The sequence below is a fragment of the Bos javanicus genome, chromosome 7 (assembly GCF_032452875.1).
Source record: "Bos javanicus breed banteng chromosome 7, ARS-OSU_banteng_1.0, whole genome shotgun sequence".
Lineage (NCBI taxonomy): Eukaryota > Metazoa > Chordata > Mammalia > Artiodactyla > Bovidae > Bos > Bos javanicus.
In genome coordinates this window covers 12,587,532-12,611,563 of record NC_083874.1, presented here as the reverse complement: position 1 = coordinate 12,611,563, position 24,032 = coordinate 12,587,532, and the positions used below count along the sequence as shown (strand labels likewise).

The 24,032-nt window shown below is 42.7% G+C and overlaps 2 pseudogenes; both read left to right on the top strand.

Moving 5' to 3' along the window:
- Positions 1 to 1,933: 1,933 nt before the first annotated feature.
- On the top strand, positions 1,934 to 11,884 carry LOC133251877 (zinc finger protein 709-like; annotated as a pseudogene).
- LOC133251876 (zinc finger protein 709-like) lies at positions 11,882 to 14,018 on the top strand (annotated as a pseudogene).
- The last annotated feature ends 10,014 nt before the right edge of the window (positions 14,019 to 24,032 follow it).

Below are 24,032 nucleotides of genomic sequence, written 5' to 3'. Positions count from 1 at the left end.
TGTGACATTTCTTAGTCATAGTTTCGGGAGTCAGGATGTCCCTGGTTTATGAGTCTCAGCCCAGATGGGCCATGGCCTGGAGGTCTGTTAGCTTATCTTGACCTGGAGAGACAACCTGAGTATGTACATTAATGATGATATCTATAATAACAATTGTAGTACATTAAGAATGTTATCTGGGCTTCCCTGGGGACTCAGTGGTAAAGAATCCACCTGCCAATCCAGGAGACGCAGTTTTGTTCCCCGGGTCAGGAAGATCCCCCAGAAGAGGAAATGATAACCCACTCCAGTATTCTTGCCTGGAGAATCCCATGGACAGAGGAGTCTGACGGGCTACAGTCCATGGGGTTGCAAAGAGTTGGACAGGACTTAACAACTAAACAAGAACAACAATGTTATCTACAACAGCAATTGTAGTCATCTGACTCCAGTTGATTAGTGTTCAGTCAGCATTGAGGTCAGAAGATTGAGATCAAAAGGGATAATAAAAGGAATAAAGTTTTTAATAGAGAGGTTAATTTATAAGCTCAGTGAGGGAACTTCATTTCAGAGGAAACTCAGTTTCAGTGAAAATCAGTGAGTTATAGACATTAAAGGGTCCATTATATAGTATGTGTGCTGGATCTCAAAAGTGTCCAGGTAAGTGGATAAATGCATTAAGAGTTTTGCAATGCAGAGTTCAGCAATTCTTGCTCTTAGACATCTAAGAATTTCCAGGTTATTTAAAACATCCATTACCTCAAATTGTTCTTGTGTGTGTGTGTGTGTGTGTGTGTGTGTGTGTGGTGAGAATTCTTAAGATCCCCATCTCAGCAAATTTCACTTATACAATACAGTATCTCAAATCATATTGCCATACTCAACTATAGGCCACTTTGTTAGTAATTTATACCTCAGGAGAGCATTGTCTCTCCTGAGTTTCCAGGGGCATCTCACATTTACATTATGGTTTGTTTTGTTGTTGTTATAATTAGTGAAAATAGGAATTCAGTTGCCTTAGGGATCTTATAGCTGTTTAAATTTCAATGTTCTCTAGGGACACAAGCTAACATTGATCTAAAATAAATTACCTTCCTATGTAAACTGAATTTAATGAAACCTAATATTTTAATGACACGTCTCACACCCTCTGCTTAGAGAAGAGTACCCCCAGCTATGCCTGCCTGGCTCAAACTTCCCATCCGGGCCAAGGAAGGGCTCTAGGACTCAAAGTACCAAATGAATGGGAGTGGGGAAGAGATGGGAAGAAAGCTCAAACTTGTCAAATTTCAAAGATTAAAACGGAGCTCGTCTCTTTATTTCAGATGGTGATGTCACACTGAAGCGGCTACATTTCTAAACAAGGGTCCCAGTTGCACACAAAGCCCCTTGGTTTCAGTTGCACACAGAGCTGACACAAAGCCCTCTGGTTCCAGTCCTGGTCTGGGCACCCTCTTGTCTATACTTGCTTCATCTTGAAACTGAATCAGGAATTCCCTATGCACACCTGGGACCTCGCATTCTGACCAAGCTGAGGGGAGATTACAGTCAGCCTTAGAAAAGGAAAATGTTCTATTTAAATTCAAACATTCGCTGGGACAAGTTACCAGCAAAGGCCGAAACCGGTTTGCACAAGCCAAGCGTCCTCCCGCCCCGCTGTCACTCAGGCACGAGGGGGCGCGGCCTTGGAAGTTGTCCAACCAGGGAGGTAACTGGGGACGGTAGATGGGGCGACGGACTACGGCGAGACGTAGCCAATCGCTCTGGCTTTGCTCCGGAAACGAGGGTGCTTAATGGTAATTCTCGTCGGCCACGGGCTCTGTTGCTCTGTGAAGTGCAGTGGTCGTGGGAGTCATAGGAAGGGGTTAGGGAGACTGAAGAAACGTAGAAATGATGAGTGTGAGTCTCCGAGTGCGAAGACGGAGAGGAGGGACTGGCTGGAACTGGCCTGGCCATGGCGGAGACCGGGCTTCCCTGCAGTCAACTTCGGAATCTGCTGGCCCGAGTACCCCTGGGGCATCTCTCGGACCTGTCCGGTCCGGCTCGCAGCGTTGAGGGCAGGGAGCGGCAGTCGGGACCCCGGGCGTCCTGTCCTCTCACGGGACACCTCACGCGGCCACCTCGGCCCCGACCTCGCCGCCTCTCTGGGCAGCTCTTCACCCGCAGCTCGGCGTCTCCCCCAGAATGTGCGATGACCACGAGGAAATTTTTTAGGTTCGGTGTCTGGGCTTTATGCGAGGGAGGAGCTGTGGTGTGTGGGATCCCCAATCCCTCCCCAACGGGATACGATTTCTCTTGAGTTTTTCAAATTTGAGGGAGTAGGGTCTTAAATCCACAACCCGGTTTCACCGGCGTAGCACTTCCTGGAGCTGCCAATACATCCCTAAATTTCCAAATCCCTTCTGCATTTCCAAGGGTTTCCAATGTGGCTCAGCTGGTAAAGAATCGCCTGCAATGCTGGATACGTGGGTTCGATTCCTGGATTGTGAAGTTCGCCTGGAGAAGAGAAAGGCTACCCACTCCAGTTTTCTGGCCTAGAGAATTCCATGGGGTTGCAAAGAGTCGGACAGAACTGAGCGACTTTCACTTCACTTCGCATTTCCAAACACCATCTTCTGATCTCTGATTCACAGCATTTTCTACTGTTTGCCTGCTGTGGTGCATTTCATATTTTCTCAGTATTTTAATGTATTCTTTTGTCAGTAGAGCCACAGATGTCTATTTTTTAATAATAATACATTTTATTACTTATTTTTAAAATATGTACTCATTTAATTCTTTGGCTGCACCCAAGTCTTTGTGGTGTGTGGGATCTAGTTCCGTTACCGGGGATCGAACCCTGGGACTCCTGCTTCTGGAGCAGAGTCTTAGCCCTTGGACCGCCAGGGAAGTTCCCAGATGGGTATTTACTAAAACCTCGTTTTTTTGTTTGTATATATATATATATATTACATGGGAGGAAAACTGAGAATGACCACCTGGAACTATGTTGCATGAAATCTTTGAGCCTCTACTCTCAGGATCTTTCCTGGGCACCGTCATCCTATGGAAATCCTTTGGATGGAGATTCCTTTCTTGAAGCTTTCCTGGGTGATCTGTCCTTGCCTTGCCCCTCCCTGCTTTTGTTGACTTGAGAAGATTTATTGCTATAAGTGTCCATTTTTCAGTAAGGGTAAATACATTTTTTATTTATTCAATAGGCTTGAAAGACAGTATAAAACATTTACAAAGAGGCAAGAAAAAGGTTAATTTCAGGGGAAAAAAAGAATTTCATCATTACATTTCATTTAAGATCCTGGTTTCATCCCTTAACCTGGCTGTAGTTAAGTTTCAGAGGGCTGTTCATTACTTTTGGGTGATTTCCAAAGAAATTCCAGAGTTTAGACTTGCAGACCAGAAGTGTTCGAATAGAGTTAATTACAAAACAAGTCTTATCATGGAAGTAATAATTAACTAACATCTTCTTTGCTGAAAGAAATATACATTGAGGATTTTCTGATTATACAAGTGCATTTCAGTTTTCCTTCTTCCTCTTCACATGAACACTGATTGAATTTGCTGGATTGTTCAGTGTGTTTGTATAATTAAAATGTAATAATAATGGTACCAAGTGACTCCAGTGGGGAGTATGGCCTGTGGTGGGTGAGCCAAACTAAGCCCCACTGTGAGCCTATAAAGAGAGTTAGAAGTGAAGGCCCATTGATTCCTCCTAGGAACCGATTCATTGGAAAAGACCCTGATGCTGGGAAGGATTGAAGGCAAAAGGAGAAGGGCAGGGACAGAGAATGAGATGGTTAGATATCATCACCGACTCAAAAGACATAAGTTTGAGCAAACTCTGGGAGATAGTGAAGGACAGGGAAGCCGGGGAAGCCATGCTGCAGTCCATGGGGTTGCAAATAGTTGGACATGACTTAGTGACTGAACAGGGGGATGGAGGAGATTTCATGATTCTCTTTCTGAAGTTGTAATCATGGTTTGCCTAAGTGTTGCATTTATAATGGTGGTGCATTCCGTGTAATATGTGCACAGGGAAGTCTGTGGAGATTGGTGTTCTGTTTCCTTGACAAAGGGTTTGGAAATTTGGGAGTTCTTTGGGGTTGAAACCTGCTGAGAAATTCCTCACTTGTGAGAATGGAAGAGGGGGTGGCCTTTTTGGGGTCCATACCCTTCTTCCCCAGAGACTGACTCACTTTTAGGGTTCTATGGCAGTTGGGAGTATCTGGACCACAATTTTTAAAATTACTTTATGTATTTATTTTGGCTGTGCCAGGTCTTCGTGGCTGCACTTGGGCTTTCTCTAGTTGCAGCTTCAGGAGTTGTGGCACATGGGCTCAGTTGCCTTGAAGCATGTGGAATCTTCCAGGACCAGGGATTGAACTCATGTCCCCTACATTGGCAGGCAGAATCTTAACCACTAGACCACCAGGGAAGTTTGTAGACCAGATTTTAAGAACGTATTTAACTTTCTGAATGTGGGTTTTCCTTTTCAACTGTAGGGGAGCAGTCTGCTTATCTCAGCTGATTCAAATATTTTCTTTTCTTCCCTTTGGATTCCTTTATCTGTTGAATATGGTGGTTCTGTAATTTTTTTCCTTAGTAGTTCCTATATAACCCTTCTATTTGCACTATTTTTTTAAATTTTGTATTGCTGCATTACATTATAACAATTACTAAGCCAGTATTAATGTATTAAAGTCCACAGTTTTCATTATTGATATCTTTTGGGGTTATAAGATCTATAGGTTTTGGTAAATGTTTAATGACACGTATCCATCATTTCTTTACCCTCAAAATCCCTTATGCTTCACCTTTTCATTCATCTCTTCCTCCAAACCCCAAATCCTTCAGAACCAAAGATATTTTTATGGCTCATAATAATGTCTTTTCCAAAATATCATCTACTTGGAATCTTATGTTGCCTTGTCAGATTGGCGTCTTTCACTTACTGATGTACTTTTGAGGTTCCTTCATGTGTTTTTATGGCTTGATACCTCATTTCATTTTTTCACTGAACAATATTTCATCTTCTTATAGTAGTAATGACACTGATTGTTTATCCATTTGACTCTTGAAGGACATTCTTAACTCTAACTCTTATCAATTATGAGTAAAGCACATACAAACATTCGTGTTAGGCTTTTGTGTGTACTGAAGGTTTCAGCTAATTTATGTCTCTACCAAAGAGCAGAGATTGCTGGATCTTCCTATATGTATGAGTATGTTAAGGATTCATGGGAAGTTCTTATCGTCCAATGTAGGCATACCAAATTTCATTCCCACCACCGAGGAATGAGGATTACCAGCAGCTACTCATCTTCACTAATGTTTGGTGTTTTGAATTTAGTCATTTAATAAGTGTGTAGTGACATATTATTGTTGTTTTATTTATATTAATAATTCCCCAAAGACATGTTCAGCATGTTTTCATATTGCTTATTTCCCACCTGTGTATCTTGTTTGGTGTGACATCTATTCAGATCTTTTTCCCGTTTTTAATTGAGTTGTTTATCTCTTTACTGTTGAGTTTTAAGAATCCTTTGTGTATATGAAATTACTAGTCATTTATCAGATATGTACATTACAGAGACACTCTCCTAGTCTGTGATTTTCATTCTCTTAACACTTTCTCCACCACAGGAGTTTTCCTTTTAATGAAGGGACACTTACTGGTTTTTCCTTTCATGGATTGTTTAGTTTTGGTGTTGTATCTAAGCATGATGTTAGCTGCAGGTGTCTTGTTGATTTTTTTCCAAAACAAAGAGTTCCCTCTATTATTAGTTTGTTATCATAAATGGATGTTGAATTGTATCAAATCTTTTTATGTTCATTTCTCCTTCCTTTCATTTCTGATATTATTTCTGTTTTGCCTTTTCTGTTACCTTGTCTAGATGTCAGTCAATTTTATTATAATTAATATTTTCTAAGGACCAGCTTTTTGTTTTGAAAAGTAGGAGAGTGTTTTTTTCCTTTCAAAACTTTAAAAATTTCACTCTACTCTCTTCCTGCTTGGTTTCTGAAAAGAAGTCTGATCTAAGTCTAATCTTTTTTTTTTTTTCCCCTATAAAAGTAAGGTGGGTTTTCCCATCTGGCTTTTTTCAATATATTCTCTTTCTCTTTGATATTTCCCAAGTTAGAATATGATAGACTTAGTGTGCATTTTTGATGGTTAGTGCTCTCTAAGCTTTTTGGATCTACAGCATGCCATCAGTCATTAATTTTAGGAAAATCTCAATGATTATTACTCATTTTTTTTCTGTTCCTTTCTGTGTACCTTTTCTTTTAGATATTCCCATTTTGTGTATTTTAAACCTTCTGTCACTGCTCTACTGCCTTGAGCCTGCACGGGAGTCCCCACCCCATGACAAGGTCATGTGGGAGGGTTCTGGTGGGCAAGGCAAGCCAGAACTCGAGGGGTGCCCCCTGGGCCTGCCTGAGCATCTACCCCAAAACCAGAATCTGTTTTACTATTTTACGACTTTCACCAACTCTTCTGACATTAACGGGGGGCTATCCCTGACCACCTTTCTCTGTAAGAAAATCAACTTAAAACTCTACTTAATAAGTCTCCTGGGCATAACAGGAGTGTTTCAATTCAAACCCCTCTGATGACTTTCTAGCTTGCCTGACAGGTTTGTTCAGATTCACAGCCTCCCAACCACAAGAGGCACGAGACGCTTAAGATATTCTAACAATGCAGAGCTTCTCAGAGAAGAGAACTAGTAGAGGATTTCTTTGTTGAGCTAATGCTTGCTGCCAAGTTTCCATATCCTTTACCTACTGTGTCCCTGAGAGTATATTGATTAATATAGTTGGTGTATAGAAATGTAAGTAGTAGCTTTAATGTTTGTAACCTTGGACCCTTGAGTTAATTCTTTTCTTGTTATAGCCCACCACTCTTTTGCCCTATAGGAATGCAACTTAATCTAATGCTTTCGGAGGGTGGCGCCTGACTTTAGAATAATCACCTTTAGAGAAAAATAAGTTTTCTGAAGAAAGGGTCATAAAATGTTAACAGGCCTCCTGGCCAGAAGATGATGTAAATCACCTAAAACTTTTACATATGATAAGTTTGCAGAAAAAAAGCCTGGCTTCGATAAGGATCAAGGACTGCTGACCTTGCATGACTCTACCCCTTCCCCCATTATCCTCTATGCACAATTTAAGGTATAAATACTACTTTGGAAAATAAAGTGCGGGCCTTGGTCTCCCCATGTCGTTCTTTCTCTTTCCTTTTCCTTTTCAGGCTGATCTCCCTGGAGTGCAGGGGCTCTCTGCGTTCACTTTCCTGCCTGGGCTTCTAAGACCCACTCGAGAATGTGCCTAGGTGGGGCACCTTCCGCTATTTGAGAGGGAGCCTGCGGCCTACATGAACAGAGCAAGTCCCGTGCTGGGGCTTTATTGGCTTTCTGCGTAAACCAAGGAATATCAGCCTCTTTTCTCTCCTTTGTTTTCTTAACTGCAAAATTCTTTCCTTATCTCTGTACCTCTTCATCTATTCTTTGTCCTACACTGTCCTCCCGAGGGAATCCTGGCTCCTGCAAGGGCTGGACCCGGTACTCTACAGTTTATAGATTTTGTGTCCTGTCTTGTTTGGGTTTTGGTTTTGGTGTTTGGGGCTTTCTGTTAGCCTCTGGTGAAATGGATTGTTTTCAGTATGGGCCTTCTTAAGAACAGAATATTTGGTGTTTATTTTTAAATGCCATCTTTATTTCTTCTTTTCCAGTTTTGGAGAGAGTATTTTGCCTGTGAACTCAATTCGCTCATCTAAGTTTTTTCCTTTGAGGCCAAGAATGATGGCTTCTGAGTGCCTTAAATGCTAGCTTCTAACCTGTTAAGTCTCTGTCTTCAATTTTTGATGATTGATTGCTGACTGCTTTAAAAATCCTTACCTGTCCTCTTTTTGCTTTTACCCACATCAATCCAAAGTGATTGGAAAGCCTTAGTCTTCCTTCCATTGTTAGTGGCAAGAGATTCTATCTTCTTAAGATCTTGTTCTTGTATGTGAACCCTCATCCTAACCCAGCCCCTAACTTCAGTTTTTAAAAAGTTCAGGTACTTTCCCTTGCTTTGTGAAGCCATTTCATGAAAGTGCTGGAGACGTTTGCCTCACTCTGCTCAGATATATCAATTATTTAGATAATAAGACCTTTTATACACTATTGGCAGCATGTGCTGTCATCATGTAAGGGATTCTTAGACCCAAGGTTCAAACTATCCTTTTTCCGTATACCTTGTGGGCGCTTGTGGCAGGGCAGCCTTTAGAGTGGCTGGTCAGGAAATAACTTCCTCCTGCAATTTGAAAATGGTGATTTTATATTCTTCAGGAGGAAAGTATTTCTGAATCCTTTATGTGTTTTATAAATACTTAGGGCAGATTTACCATCAAACTCTTAGGATTTTTAATGAACACACTTGCAGTTTACAACTCAAAATCTGTTCCTCAGGGTTGAATAGGCACTGGGCACTTGTGTTCTGAATCTGCCATAAAGAGCTTTGTCAGCATATTAGCTCACTCTGTGTGCCTGTGTGTGCCTTTCAGCAGCCCTGAGGTACATGAGCCACATGGCTTTTGTGGTTTGATTTTCAGACTGTCTTCCTAGTGTCTGAACTGTACGTGCCAATTAACTTTCTATAGGTAGATTTTATTCATTTTGGCTGTGCTGGGTCTTCATTGCTGCACGGGCTTTTTTCTAGTTGCAGTGACTGGGGGCTATTCTCTATCTGCAGTACATGGGCTTCTCATTGCGGTGGCTTCTCTTGTGGAGCATGGACTCTAGGACATGCGGGCTTCAGTAGTTGTGACACATGGTCTCAGTAGTTGCAGCTCCCAGGCTCTTGAGCACAGGCTCAGGAGTTGTGGTGCACAGGCTCAGTTGCTCTGGGCAGCATGTGGGATCTTCCTGGACCAGGGATCAAACTCATGTCTCCTACATTGGCAGGCAGATTCTTTACCACTGAGCCACCTGGAAAGCCTTGACTTTCTAGTGCATCATATGAGAGAAAAAAGTGAGTCTGTAGTAAATATTGTAGAAGTGAAAGGCATATTTCCCCACAAGAATATTTTCTTTCCATCATCAACATCTGACTGCTTCTAAAGGCTTAGAATACTTTAAGGCCAAATTGGCCAGCTGGATCCTATTAAAAGTTTTACAGGTTTGTTGGACTCTTTTGTTTGGTGCTGGGAATAGAAGTAAAAGCTTCCAGTTCAGCACTATGTTATTATTCATAAAACCTTGTGCACATTTGACCCTCTGCCTCATAAGTGCTATAAATGGTGAGTAAAGTGAAGAATATGGAAGTTTTTCCTGACAAGGTATTGATGGTCTTAAAATTGTAACATTTGCTTCATTTATATAGCATGTCTCTCACTTCTCCGCATATTCTGGACCCTGTTGTTAGTGAGAAATAAGATGTAATGTGATCAGAGTAAATATGTCCATGTTCATTATGCTGCTAAATTTGTGAGGACGTATAGACAGTAAATTCCTGATGATCAAGTCATAAAATAAATGTTTGGAGATGACAGAATCATACATAACCTATTCATATAAATGGTGTATAGATAGATGTCTAGTCCCATCAGTGTCACACATCCTGCTATACACATATTTGGGATGTTTTAGGACTTAGTTTTAGGCTATTGAAGATGTGACTATGAATTTCAGCCCAGAGGAGTGGGCTTTACTGAATCCTTTATAGAAAAAACTCTACAGAGATGTGATGTGAGAAACCTTCAGAAACCTGGCCTCAATAGGTGAGGATGACAGCTTTCCTTTACTTTGTCAATTAAAGAACAAATGTTTCTTACTCATTGATGTCTATGTGAAAGGGAGGATGTTGGCAAATAAAGTAGACCTGTTCACAGCCAACAATGAATGTAGAATCTAATGATTTCTGTATAATTTCTAATATTTTGGAATCATTTTTCTTCATCTGCAATTTAGGGGGGAAAGGGAAGAATCATGACATTGAAGATCAGTACAAAAACCAGGGGAGAAAACTAAGGTAAGTCACACCCAGAACAGAAAGTAGTGCCTCATATGTGGCTCCTCGTTTGTGATAAAATTTTACAAGAAGTGGCCTAAACACATGATGCCTGCTTCACATTTATTTATTCTCTGAAAAAATTTTCTCCAGATCCTTTATAATATGGGACATAGATGTCCAGCATTTGGAAAATAGTTCTCTTGAAAACAGTATTTAACAAGCCCTATATGTGAATGTCACTTTTGATAATTCCAAGAGTGAAATCTTGCAGGGCATTCCTTTTTCAATTTAAAGCCATTCAGACAAGGGAGATAACCTATACTTTTGCTATAAATCCTAACAGTGTAGTTCAAGTCTCCTGCTGCTGCTGCTGCTGCTAAGTTACTTCAGTCGTGTCCGACTCTGTGTGACCCCATAGACGACAGCCCACCAGGCTCTCCCGTCCCTGGGATTCTCCAGGCAAGAACACTGGAGTGGGTTGCCATTTCCTTCTCCAATGCATGAAAGTGAAAAGTGAAAGTGAAGTCGCTCAGTCGTATCCAACTGGTAGCAACCCCATGGACTGCAGCCTACCAGGCTCCTCCATCCATGGGATTTTCCAGGCAGGAGTACTGGAGTGGGGTGCCATTGCCTTCTCCGAAGTATCCTGCTAATAAATATTAAATTGTTAGTAAAGAAATCATTACTAGTATGATCCCCATTTTTTATAGGAGTCATGTGATAGATTCTGTGCAAGTAAAGAGGGTAGTCAGCATGCAGGAAACCACAGCCTTATTCCAAAACTCAGTGTGAACAAGAAAACTACTAGAGTGAAACCATCTGAATGCAGTGCATGTGGGAAAGTCTTTACGCATCATCTATTCCTTAATAGGCATATCAGCCGTCATAGTGGACACAAACTAGATGAGTACCAGAAATATGAAGAGAAGCCATATAAATGTAAGGAATGTAGTAGACCCTTCAGTTATCTTCAGTGTTTTGAAAAACACAAATGAAATACAATGGACAGGAAAACTATAAATGTAAGAAATGTGGGAAAGCATTTCGTTTTCACACTTCCTTTCAAATCCATAAAAGGATTCATATAGGAGAAAAGCCCTATGTAAAGAATGTGGGAGATCCTTTATGTGGTTCACAACCTTTCAAAGACACATGATAACCCACACAGAAGATACTCCTTATAAATGTAAGGAATGTGGGAAACTCTTTAAGTAGCTTACAACCTTATGAAGCCACATGATAACGCATGCTGGAGATGTGCCTTATAAATGTAAGGAAATGGGAAAATCTTTAGTTTTTTAAGATTTTCACTACAAATACATGAAAAAACCCACATGGGAGAGAAACCCTATCCATGTAAACAATGTGGAAAAACCTTTAGATACCTTCAAACTTTTCAAATACATGAAAGGACTCACACAGGAGAGAAATCCTATGAATGTAAGTAATGTGTTAAAGCTTTTATTTCTCCTGTAGGATTGCAAAACCATGAAAGAAATCACAATGGAGAGAAATTCTACACGTGTAAAATATGTAGTAAAGCATTCAGTTATTCCAGTTCTCTTCAAAAACATGAAAGAAATCATACTGGAGAGAAACCTTACAAATATAAGGAGTGTGGAAAAGGCTTTATTTTTCTCTCAAGCCTTAGAGCAGACATGATAAGACACTCTGGAGATGGACCTTATAAATATAAAGAATGTGAGAAAGCATTCGTTACTCCCAGTTCATTTCAAATACATGTAAGGACTCACACAGGAGAGAAGCCTTATAAATGTAAACAATGTGGGAAAACTTTCAATTGGCCTACTTCCATTCACAGACATGAAAAAAGTCATAGTGGAGAGAAACCCTGTACGTGTAAGCAATGTAGTAAAGCCTTCAGTTTTTCCAGATCCTTTCAAAGCCATGAAAGGAGACCAGTGGAGAAGAGCCCTATGGATGTAAAAAATGTGGTAAAGCCTTCAGTAGTCCAAATTCCTGTCAAAAACATGAAAGAAGTCATAGTGGAGAGAAACCTTATGAATATAAGGAATGTGGAAAAGCCTTCAGTTCTCTCACCAAATTTCAAAGACATGTAATGAAGCACACTAGAGACAGACCTTATAAATGTAAGGAGTGTGGGAAAATCTTTGATTGTTCCAGTTACTTTCAAAGTCATGAAAGGATTCACAGTGTAGAAAAACCCTTTGAATGTAAGGAACGTTATAAAGCCTCCAGTACTCCTAGGTCCCTTCAAAAACATGAAAGAATTCATACTGGAGAGAAACCTCATATATGTAAGGAGTGTGGTAAAGCCTTTAGTTATCCCAGTTTCCTGTAAAAACACGAAAGGAGTTATACTGGGAAGAAATCCTATCAGTGTGAACAATGTAGTAAAGCCATCATTTATTTCAGTTCCCTTTGAAGTTATGAAAGAACTCATACTGGAGAGAAACCCTATGAATGTAAGGAATGTGGGAAAGCCTTCACTTTTCCCTCAAAATTTCATTTACACATGATAAAGCACACTGGAGTCAGACCTTATTTGTGTAAGAAATATGGGAAAGCCTTCGGTTGTCCCAGTTCATTACAAAACCATGAAAGAACACACACTGGAGAGAAGCCGTATGAATGTAAGAACTGTAGTAAAGCCTTCAGTCGAGTTCACTCTTTACAAAACCATGAAAGAACTCATATTGGAGAGTAACCCTATGAATGTAAGAAAGTGGGAAAGCCTTTAGTTCTATCACCAAATTTTCAAGATATGTGGTGAAGCACACTGGATAATCTAAGAAATGTAGGAAAGCCCTCAATTTTTTCAGTTCATTATGAAGTCAGAACTCACAGTGGTAAGAAACCACATGAATGTAAAAATTATAGGAAAGCCTTCAGTGGTCCCAGTTCTGTTCAAAACCATGAGACCATTCATAATGGAAAGTAGACCTATGAATGTAAGAAATATAGGAGAACTTTCAGTTGTCTCAGTTCATTCTAAATACAGAAAGGAATTCACACTGTAGAGAACTACTTTGAATGCAAAAAAAAATATGGTAAAGCCTTCAGCAATTCCTGTTATGTTCAAATGCATGAAAGAACTCTTAACAAACTGAACGTAAGGAATATTAGAATGCCTTTGTCACATGACATTTTAAGAATGCAAGATGATGCACATCATGTAAATGTGAGAAATTGGGGGATTTTCTCTCATATTCTTGGGAAAGAACTCCCTCTAGAGAGAATTCTGTTAAATGCAAACAATATATGGAAACCTTAATTTGCCTTACATTCTTAAAACCATGTAAGAATGTACACTGGATAGATACCATATAACTGAAATGAAAAGTAAAACTATTAATTTGAAACAAATATCTTTATAGTCATATGAAAACTGCACTGGAAAAAACTCATGTTAATGTAAGTAATATGGGTAAGCCTCTGCAAATTCATGTAGAATGCTCTCAAAGTTACAATGTGGAGGAAATGTTATAAACTTTAAACATACATTTTCCCTACCAGTGGCATACTCTTAAAGTTATTCTCTGAAGTATGGAGTTCTACTTATTTTTGCAAGTAAATATTGAGGTAAGATAATTCTGTAGATACTCTTTAGGCTGTCATTCCTAAGTTTAATAAGTAATTTAACCTTTTATCAGTTAAATTTTTTTATTTTTACTGTTAAGACTCTGATCCATGGGTGATTTGAAGTGTATTTCTAATATACAAGTAGGTTTCATTTTTAAATAATTTTGTAATTTTTGTGTAAATAAGGGAACACAGAAAAATGACATTTTGGTACTTGTTTCTTGTGGCAAGTGCTCAACATCCCTTTTACATTATATTCAAATTTTTCATTGGCTTAAGAGCTTTGTTCCATTTCCTTCCTAACAGAAATGTAATAAAGAGTTGGGCATGTATTTGTAAGTATGCAGAGTTCCTCATGTAGTCTAATGTGAATTATTCTTTTCATCTTTTGTCCTTTGTTATTCGTCATTCCTTCTGGCTAGGATTTGGGCTCTGGAATATTGAGAGACCTGTGTGATGACAATAAAATCTAGAGTTGGAGATGACTCTTTTTAACTGTTTTGTCAGTGTGAGTAATGTGAACTACAGTTTCTAGACTCTGTTGCTTTTATGGTCCCATGTTAGAATTCACCAAACCTGAATAGACAGGTAACTTGAAATGCAAAGTGAAATAGTATTAGGTAGATTTGGAGCCACCTGTATGGAAAGAGACAAGAAGCATAGGGCTTTTATAGGCATTTGCTTCAAGCCTACTTTCCTCATTTTTTGCTCTGCCAGTCAAGAATATCCTGAAAACTGAAGAGTCCAAGATGATAGAGTAGGAAGACCCTGAGCTCACCTTCTCCCATCAGATCAGATCAGTCACTCAATTGTGTCCGACTCTTTGCGACCCCATTGAATTGCAGCACGCCAGGCCTCCCTGTCCATCACCAAGTCCCGGAGTTCACTGAGACTCACGTCCATCGAGTCAGTGATGACATCCAGCCATCTCATCCTCTGTCGTCCCCTTCTCCTCCTGCCCCCAATCCCTCCCAGCATCAGAGTCTTTTCCAATGAGTCAACTCTTCGCATGAGGTGGCCAAAGTACTGGAGTTTCAGCTTTAGCATCATTCCTTCCAAAGAAATCCCAGGGCTGATCTCCTTCAGAATGGACTGGTTGAATGTCCTTGCAGTCCAAGGGACTCTCAAGAGTCTTCTCCAACACCACACTTCAAAGGCATCAATTCTTCGGCGCTCAGCCTTCTTCACAGTCCAACTCTCACATCCATACATGACCACAGGAAAAACCATAGCCTTGACTAGATGAACCTTTGTTGGCAAAGTAATGTCTCTGCTTTTGAATATGCTATCTAGGTTGGTCATAACTTTCCTTCCAAGGAGTAAGCGTCTTTTAATTTCATGGCTGCAATCACCATCTGTAGTGATTTTGGAGCCCCCAAAAATAAAGTCTGACACTGTTTCCACTGTTTCCCCATCTATTTCCCAGGAAGTGGTGGGACTGGATGCCATGATCTTTGTTTTCTGAATGTTGAGCTTTAAGCCAACTTTTTCACTCTCCAGTTTCACTTTCATCAAGAGGCTTTTGAGTTCCTCTTCACTTTCTGCCATAAGGGTGGTGTCATCTGCATATCTGAGGTTATTGATATTTCTCCCAGCAATCTTGATTCCAGTTTGTGTTTCTTCCAGTCCAGGGTTTCTCATGATGTACTCTGCAGATAAGTTAAATAAGCAGGGTGACACTATACAGCCTTGACATACTCCTTTTCCTATTTGGAACCAGTCTGTTGTTCCATGTCCAGTTCTAACTGTTGCTTCCTGACCTGCATACAAATTTCTCAAGAGGCAGATCAGGTGGTCTGGTATTCCCATCTCTTTCAGAATTTTCCACAGTTTATTGTGATCCACACAGTCAAAGGCTGTGGCATAGTCAATAAAGCAGAAAGAGATGTTTTTCTGGAACATTCTTGCTTTTTCCATGATCCAGCGGATGTTGGCAATTTGATCTCTGGTTCCTCTGCCTTTTCTAAAACCAGCTTGAACATCTGGAAGTTCACGGTTCACGTATTGCTGAAGCCTGGCTTGGAGAATTTTGAGCATTACTTTACTAGCGTACGAGATGAGTGCAATTGTGTGGTAGTTTGAGCATTCTTTGGCATTGCCTTTCTTTGGGATTGGAATGAAAACTGACCTTTTCCAGTCCTGTGGCTACTGCTGAGTTTTCCAAATTTGCTGGCATATTGAGTGCAGCACTTTCACAGTATCATCTTTCAGGATTTGGAATAGCTCAACTGGAATTCCATCACCTCCACTAGCTTTGTTCGTAGTGATGCTTTCTAAGGCCCACTTGACTTCACATTCCAGGATGTCTGGCTCTAGGTCAGTGATGACACCATCGTGATTATCTGGGTCATGAAGATCTTTTTTGTACAGTTCTTCTGTGTGTTCTTGCCACCTCTTCTTAATATCTTCTGCTTCTGTTAGGTCCATACCATCTCTGTCCTTTATCGAGCTCTCTTTGCATGAAATGGTCCTTTGGTATCTCTGATTTTCTTGAAGAGATCTCTAGTCTTTCCCATTCTGTTGTTTTCCTCTATTTCTTTGCATTGATCGCTGAAAAATTACAACTATTTGCCAAACAACTATTGATGAGAAAGACCTGAACACTAGCAGAAAAGATCTACAGGTGAAGAGAGGAAGAAGGACCCACAGTGAGACCAGTAGGAAGGGTAAATAAAAGTTATAGTCAAGACCCATGACCCACAACAGGAGGATAGTCATAATTGCAGAAGTTGTCCCAAGGAGCAAGGGGGTCCAACCCCTGCCCCCATCTTAGTCCCAAGCCTAGTGTCCTGCACTGAGTAGATGAGCCCCCAAAACATTTGGCTTTGAAGACTGCAGGGCTTACTTACAGGAGAGTAAGGGGGCTGTAGGGAAGAATTAAGAGACTCATTCTTAAGGGGTGCACATAAAATCTCACATGCTCAGGGGAAAAGCGGTAATTTGAAAGGGGCATAAGTCTGACCCACCTGCTAATTTTGGAGACTGTTGGAGAAACAGGAGGCAACTGATGCTTATCCTTGGGACACAGACACTGATGACAGCCATTTTGGAAAGCTCGTTCTACCACAAGGACAATGGTGCTGGTCCTTCTAGTTTATTAGTGTGAGAGACCTGTGCTACTCATCAGCCTGTTGGCACCAGTATTGGGATGCCTCAGGCCAGGCAGCTAACCAGGCAAGGTCACAGCCTCACGCACCATATGACCAGCTGCCTGAAGACATTTTGAGCCCCCAATTGTCCTGGGGCCCCTGTAGCACCACAGCCAGTTGTCGGGGCCCAACCCCGATTACCAGTGGGGCAATATCAGCTTTGGGATACCCTCGACCTTTTTGGGCTTCCCCAGTGGCTCAGACAGTAAAAAATTAGCCTGCAATGTGGAAGACCCAGGTTTGATCTTCTGTGTTGGGAAAATACCCTGGAGAAGGGAATGGCAACCCATTTCAGTGTTTTTGCCTGGAGAATTCCATGGACAGAGGAGCATGGTGGGCTACAGTCCATGGGGTCACAAAGTCAGACACAACTGAGTGACTAACACTCACAGGCCTTGTAGCCATCTGTGACAGAAATCAGCCCTGTTCACCAGTGGGCTGACACCAGCTCTGAGACCCCCAGCTTACAGCAGTGAAAGACCCCAGGATCTGGCTCTACCCACCAGTGATCTAGCATTAACTCCAGGACCCCTTAGACTTCAGCCCCACCCAACAGCTCCAAGACACCTTGGACCCTCCAGCCAACCACCCTGGGGTTTGGCTGTAGTTACCAGCAGGCAGACACTAGACTGAACTGGCATTACCAGACCTGGTGGCCTATTGATCCCCAAAAACCAGCCTCAAACAGGAAGGGCTGGTAAGAAACCTGAAACAGATCCTGTGGTGAACTGGTTCCTTCTCAATCTTGCCCTCCTCCAAAGTTGAGTCTGGCCTGATACCCCTAAGGAGCAAGTTTTGCAATCATCTCTTGCTCCTAACACACTGACACTGGAGACCAGAAAGCACATAATGACTTCAGACTGGCTCTGATGCACACAGATGAACCCTGCTTAGACTTATTTGCCTCTACAGAAAAGGGAGGAGGGGGTGATTGGGGGGTGCAGCATTTCTAGCGAGGAACTGCAGGGTTCTGGTGAGAATGAGGCCTGTGGAGCCAGGCTTCATGCAGAAGCAGCAGAAACCTTCCCACCAGGCCATCCTGGGCTCTGGTCATGAGTCCCTCAGGACACGTGGACAAGCCTGAGAGGAAGGAAGGTGGCGCTGGTTCTTCCTGCACCTGGAGACAAGGAGACCCAAAGGAGAGCAGAAAGGGTCCTCAAAACAGTGTCAGCCTAGAACCTTTTACTGCTTGTTTAGTCAGAAAATTTAGCAGAACCCCACCCCCACCCCCACTATGGCAGATTTGGCCCAAGGCCTGACCCTTAGGGTTGGGGTTTGGGAGAGAGACCTAGACCAGGGCCTTAGAATCAGAAGCTCCCACTTTCCTTCAGGAAATGTTCCTGGCCAGCCCTGGAGCCCTCTTCCCCTACCTGCAAGAAGAAGGATCCTGCAGATACCAGAAAATGATGTTGGGGAAGTAATCACATGGGCTTTGGGACCCTATTCCAATCATGTGACATCAAAGCAAAGGACAAAGTCTCATAACCTTGGGACAAGAACAAGGGTAGCTTCCCGTTGCCAGAGCAAGACACTGGGTGGTCAGGGCACCAAGCTGCTCCTCCACTGCCCGGTCCCAGGGAGCTCCTCAGACTGGTCCAGTGTGTGGAAACTAGAAGGATAATGGAGAGGGAGGGAGTCCTGAATGAGCCGTGTTCTCACACTTGAAGCAACTTACAGATTCTTGATGACACTTACCTACAGGGAAAACGGGTGGGGGACAGGGACTCCTGCCCACCTGAGGGAGGGAGGGGAGGCCATGGTTAAGGCAGAGCTGTTGAGCTGTGTCTTCCTCTGGGGGACCCCTTGTACTCCCAGTTACAGCAGCTCTTTCTTTCCCTGTTGTTTTCCACCCTGGGGAAACTCCGTTTTTGTGGCTATATTTTTTAAAATTATTTTGGCTGTGCCGGGTCGTTGCTGCTGCATGCAGGCTTTCTCTAGTTGCAGCGACCTGGGGGTTACTGTAATTGTGTTGCACCAGCTTCTCATTGCAGTGGCTTCTCTTGTTTCAGAGCATGGGCTTTACGATGCACGGGCTTCAGTAGTTGTGGTTTTCAGGCTCTAGAACACAGGCTCAATAATTGTGGCGCATGGGCTTAGTTGCTCTGCAGCATATAGGGTCTTCCTGGACCAGGGATCGAACCCATCGCCTGAATTGGAGGCAGACAGATTCTTTACCACCAAGCCAGCAGAGAAGTACTATCCAAAGCATTCTTATGCCAGAAACTATTCTCAGCTGTTACTGAACACAGTTACTGATGCCACTGCTGGCAACTGACAGTTTATTTGTAATGGAGGACCTTCCACTTCCCAGTGTCTGAGCTGATGATCCCTTAAAGTCAGCTTTCCATTTGGCATTGGGTCGTAAATGCAGGATCTCTCAAGCTTTCTAACTAGAGGCCTTCTCTTTGAATATATATTGGTATTTATAGAATAGAGCTAAACACGGTGCTTCTGGTATATCCCACCTAGAGGAGGAAGTGTGTTGACCTCTCCTATGATGGATGCTATCTGTTCTGGAGTAGGTCATTTCTTTTCTAGACACATTGGCGATTTGGGGAGTCACTTGGGATCACACGGCTGACCAGAGTGTTCACATACAGCGTGCTGCCACTGCACCTGATGGGGTCCACTGCAAAGACGCTGCATTTTGTCTCTAGAGCAAACAGGCCTTCTGGGATGACAGACGACCCAGGAATCAGATGGATTAGTCAAACTAATCAATCATGCTAGCAGAGAATTTCCTTGCCAAGAATCAAACTCAGGACTTCCCTGGTGGTCCAGTGGTAAGACTCTGTGCTCTCAATGCAGGGGACCCGGGTTTAATCCCTAGTCTAAGAGATAGATCCCACGTGCCACAACTAATATTCAGCACAGCTAAACAAACACATCAGTCAGTCAGTTCAGTTGCTCAGTCGTGTCCAACTCTTTGTAACCCCATGGACTGCAGAATGCCAGGCTTCCCTGTCCTTTACCATCTCCCAGAGTTTGCTCAAACTCATGTCCATTGAGTCGGTGATGCCATCCAGCCATCTCATCCTCTATCATCCCCTTCACCTGCCTTCAATCTTTCCCAGCATCAGGGTCTTTTCTAACGAGTTGGCTCTTCGCATCAGGTGGCCAAAGTACTGGAGCTTCAGCAACAGTCCTTCCAATGAATATTCAGGACTGATTTCTTTTAGAATTGACTGGTTTGATCTCTTTGCAATCCAAGGGACTCTAAAAAGTCTTCTCCAGCACCACAGTTCAAAAGCATCAATTCCACTGTTAGAGATCCTTTGGCTATTGCCCACAATATACCTGTCTGATTCTACCAATAACAACAACTCTATTCAAGGTTTCCTCCTCAGGCATAAAGAACTCTATAAAGTTAACTTGCCTTACAGTATATTAGTTGCTCAGTCATGTTCGACTCTTTGTGACCCCATGGATTGTAGCCCACCAGGCTCCTCTGTCTATAAGGTTTTTCAGGCAAGAATACTGGAATGGGTTACCATCTTCCTCCTCCAGGGCATCTTCCCAACCTAGGGATAAAACCTGTGTCTCCTGCATTGCAGGCAGATTCTTTACCCACTGAGCCATCGAGGAAGCCTGCAATATGCAAGTACAAATCAATGCCACTCTTACTCTTCACATATTAACATCAATCTGCAGAGGCTCATTTCACTGCTAGGGGCAACATACCTACTGGACTTTCTGACCACATACTTATGCCTGAGATCTAACGGTATTAAATTTGGCTGTGAGTGCATGTAATCCATAACCACCTAGTGGCTCTAATGTTTTTTATTTATTTATTTTGCCACGCTGTTCACGTACAGAGTCTTAGTTCCCCAAATAGGGATAAAACCTGTGGCCTCAGCAGTGGAAGTGTGGAGCCTAACCATTGGACCCTAACCACTGGACCACCAGGGAATTCCCTCCATAAGATATTTGAGGTTATATGGTAAACCAATTCCCTCCAAACAAAAGAGTTAGCTGACTATAGCAAATCACTGAAAGCAGAAGCTATGGGAGCGAGCAACTTCTAGGAACACACAAAGTATGATAGAAGACTTGCTGGATACACAGTACAGATTAACTTGACATTTAAAAGCTCTACGAGGAGCCAGTCCTCTGGAGCCTCCCCAAATTTATTAATTTTTCCTCCAGGAGCCCAAGCAGATTCTCACTGTGAAGAGTGAGAACAATGGCCTCCCGCTCCATGCTGGAAATGGTGTGTGGGGGATACATTCTGATATACACACAAAGCATTCCCTTCTCTACAACTTAGGCCTTTCCTCAAGGAAAACTAATTTTCCTGAACCTTATCTGATTGGGGAACAAGCAGTGAGACAACACACTGACCCTTCAAGTTTTTGATCAGACCAAAGGTGAGGAATAAAAGCCAAGAACCTCATCTGACTTACATAGTCCAGTGATTCTGTCCCCGCCCCACAAATAAAACAGATTTTTTAAAAAGATTTACTTATTTTTGGCTACGCTGAATCTTCATGGCTGTGCACATGCTTGTGCTTTCTCTTGCTGCAGTGGGCAGGAGCCACTCTCTAGCTGCAGTGCGTGGGTTTCTCACTGCAGTAGTTTCTCTTAGGCTTAGTTGTCCCATAGCATGTGGGTCTTCCCGGACTTTTAGGGGAGGCACACTGACTGAAACCACCCAACCTGGCCAGGTACTGTAGTAACCTGAGTTATGTTATAACGTGAGTTATGTTATGACAGAAGGGCCTGGGAAGGAATATAGATCTAGTAAGAAATTTGTATGTGGGTCAGGAAGCAACAGTTAGAACTGGACATGGAACAACAGACTGATTCCAAATAGGAAAAGGAGTACGTCAAGGCTGTATATTGTCACCCTGCTTATTTAACTTATATGCAGAGTACATCATGAGAAACACTGGGCTGGAAGAAGCACAAGCTGGAATCAAGATTGCCGGGAGAAATATCAATAACCTCAGATATGCAGATGATGCCACCCTTATGGCAGAAAGTGAAGAGGAACTAAAAAGCCTCTTGATGAAGGTGCAAGAGGAGAGTAAAAAAGTTGGCTTAAAACTCAACATTCAGAAAACGAAGATCATGGCATCTGGTCCCATTACTTCATGGCAAATAGATGGGGAAACAGTGGAAACAGTGTCAGACTTTATTTTTGTGGGCTCCAAAATCACTACAGATGGTGACTGCAGCCATGAAATTAAAAGACGCTTACTCCTTGGAAGAAAAGTTATGACCAACCTAGATAGCATATTCAAAAGCCAGAGACGTTACTTTGCCAACAAAGGTCTGTCTAGTCAAGGCTATGGTTTTTCCAGTGGTCATGTATGAATGTAAGAGTTGGACTGTGAAGAAAGCTGAGCGCAGAAGAATTGATGCTTTTGAACTGTGGTGTTGGAGAAGACTCTTGAGAGCCCCTTGGACTGCAAGGAGATCCAACCAGTTCATTCTGAAGGAGATCAGCCCTGGGATTTCTTTGGAAAGAATGATGCTAAAGCTGAAACTCCAGTACTTTGGCCACCTCATGTGAAGAGTTGACTCATTAGAAAAGATTCTGATGCTGGGAGGAATTGTGGGCAGGAGGAGAAGGGGACGACAGAGGATGAGATGGCTGGATGGCATCACTGACTTGATGGATGTGAGTCTGTGTGAACTCCAGGAGTTGGTAATGGACCCGGAGGCTTGGTGTGCTGCGATTCATGGGGTCGCAAAGAGTCGGACACGACTGAGCGACTGAACTGAACTGAACTGAACTGAAGCCACCACCAATCAGAAGAGTTTGGGAAAGGTCAAAAGGAAACACCAAATGTCCTTCCACCTCCCAGAATTATTCTTGCTGGCAACCATCTTGGCTAAGCAAGAGTGTGCTGCCAGTAAGGATCCTGAGTCAGAGTGATTGGCCAAACACAACCTGGAAGCTAATTCCATCACCATAAAACCTGAGACTGTGGGCCAGTGGCAGAGCAGTTCTCCTGGGTTCCCTTATCCTGCTGCTCTCCACTTGGGTGCCCCTTCCCAATAAAGTCTCTTGCTTTGTCAGCATGAATGTCTCCATGGACAATTCATTTCCAAGTGTTAGACAAGACCCCACTCTCGGGCCCTGGAAGGGGTTCCCCTGCCTGCAACAGTACCACAGATTAAACCCATGTCCCCTACATTGGCAGGTGGATTTTTTTTTACCACTGAGCCACCAGGGAAGCCCCCATGAAGAGGAAAAGTTAAAATTTTACATAACCTGCTCGTTCTGCCTCTGTAACTCAGCTTGCCCCTTGCAAAGTCTGGGTCACATAGGTCACGTAGTCTCAGAAAGTGGGGACTTAGGATACTAGAAACTGGAGCTGATCTCACCGTTGTCCTACTCTTTGCAATTGCCCAGCCCCTGCGAACCTGCTTAATCATGCATCCCCCTCCCCATCTTGACTGCTGTTCCCACTCACTCGAAACCCCTTAGTTTAAACCAGCCTATTAGCAGCTAGTGTTGCCCACTATAGTCTGTCTATAAGAACTCTGTAACCTTTTTGTTCAGGGCTCAAAGCTTAGAGTGTTAACTCCTCTGGGCCCTTTGGCATAATAAACCTGAGTTCTCCAACTCTCCGAGTGTGGTGCTTGGTTTCTCAAGTACTGGTTTCTGCAACACCCAGACACTTCTGATCTAAGCTAAATGAGGATGAAAATCCCTTCTCCCCTCGAGACTGTGGAGCTGGGATGAAAATCAAGGAAGATGACCCCCAAACTCCTCCTTCCCCAGTAAATAGTCTGTTGCTGCTGCTGCTGCTTAATAGTCTGTAGGTAGTTAGAATAGGAAACAGGAGTCCAAAATGGCCGTGGCTAAAAGACAAGAAAGGGAAAAGCCCACGAAAATAGAACAAAGGAAGGTCAAAGGAAGGTCCAAGGACTGGAGTAAGGACCTCAGGTAGAACAAACAGCACTCCTGGCTAACCCAATTTACATAGGGCAGGCCCAGGGGGAGGAAAAAACATATAAAAGGAGGAGCCAAAGCCCTTTTCTCTCTCTCCCCACCGCATGTGTGTGCTCTTTACCTTGCTCTCTCTCTTTCACCACCCCCCACCCCCCACCCCCACCCCCCACCTCACTCGTTGGCACACTCCTCCACTCTCTTTGAGTCTTTGGGTTGGCATGCTCTCACGCTTCGAGGGTAGATTCTCCCACTATCTTCTAAATAAAATAGAGCTGTAACACTGATTTGTCTAAGAGCTATAACATGGTTTGTCCAAGACCTGGGAGCTATGACGCACCAAGGGCTTTAATGTCCGTCACTCCAAATCTTTGTTGTGATGAGACAGAACTGAGGAGCATACACTCGCCTGACATAGTCCATCCCTTCATTTAAATGCCTGTCAT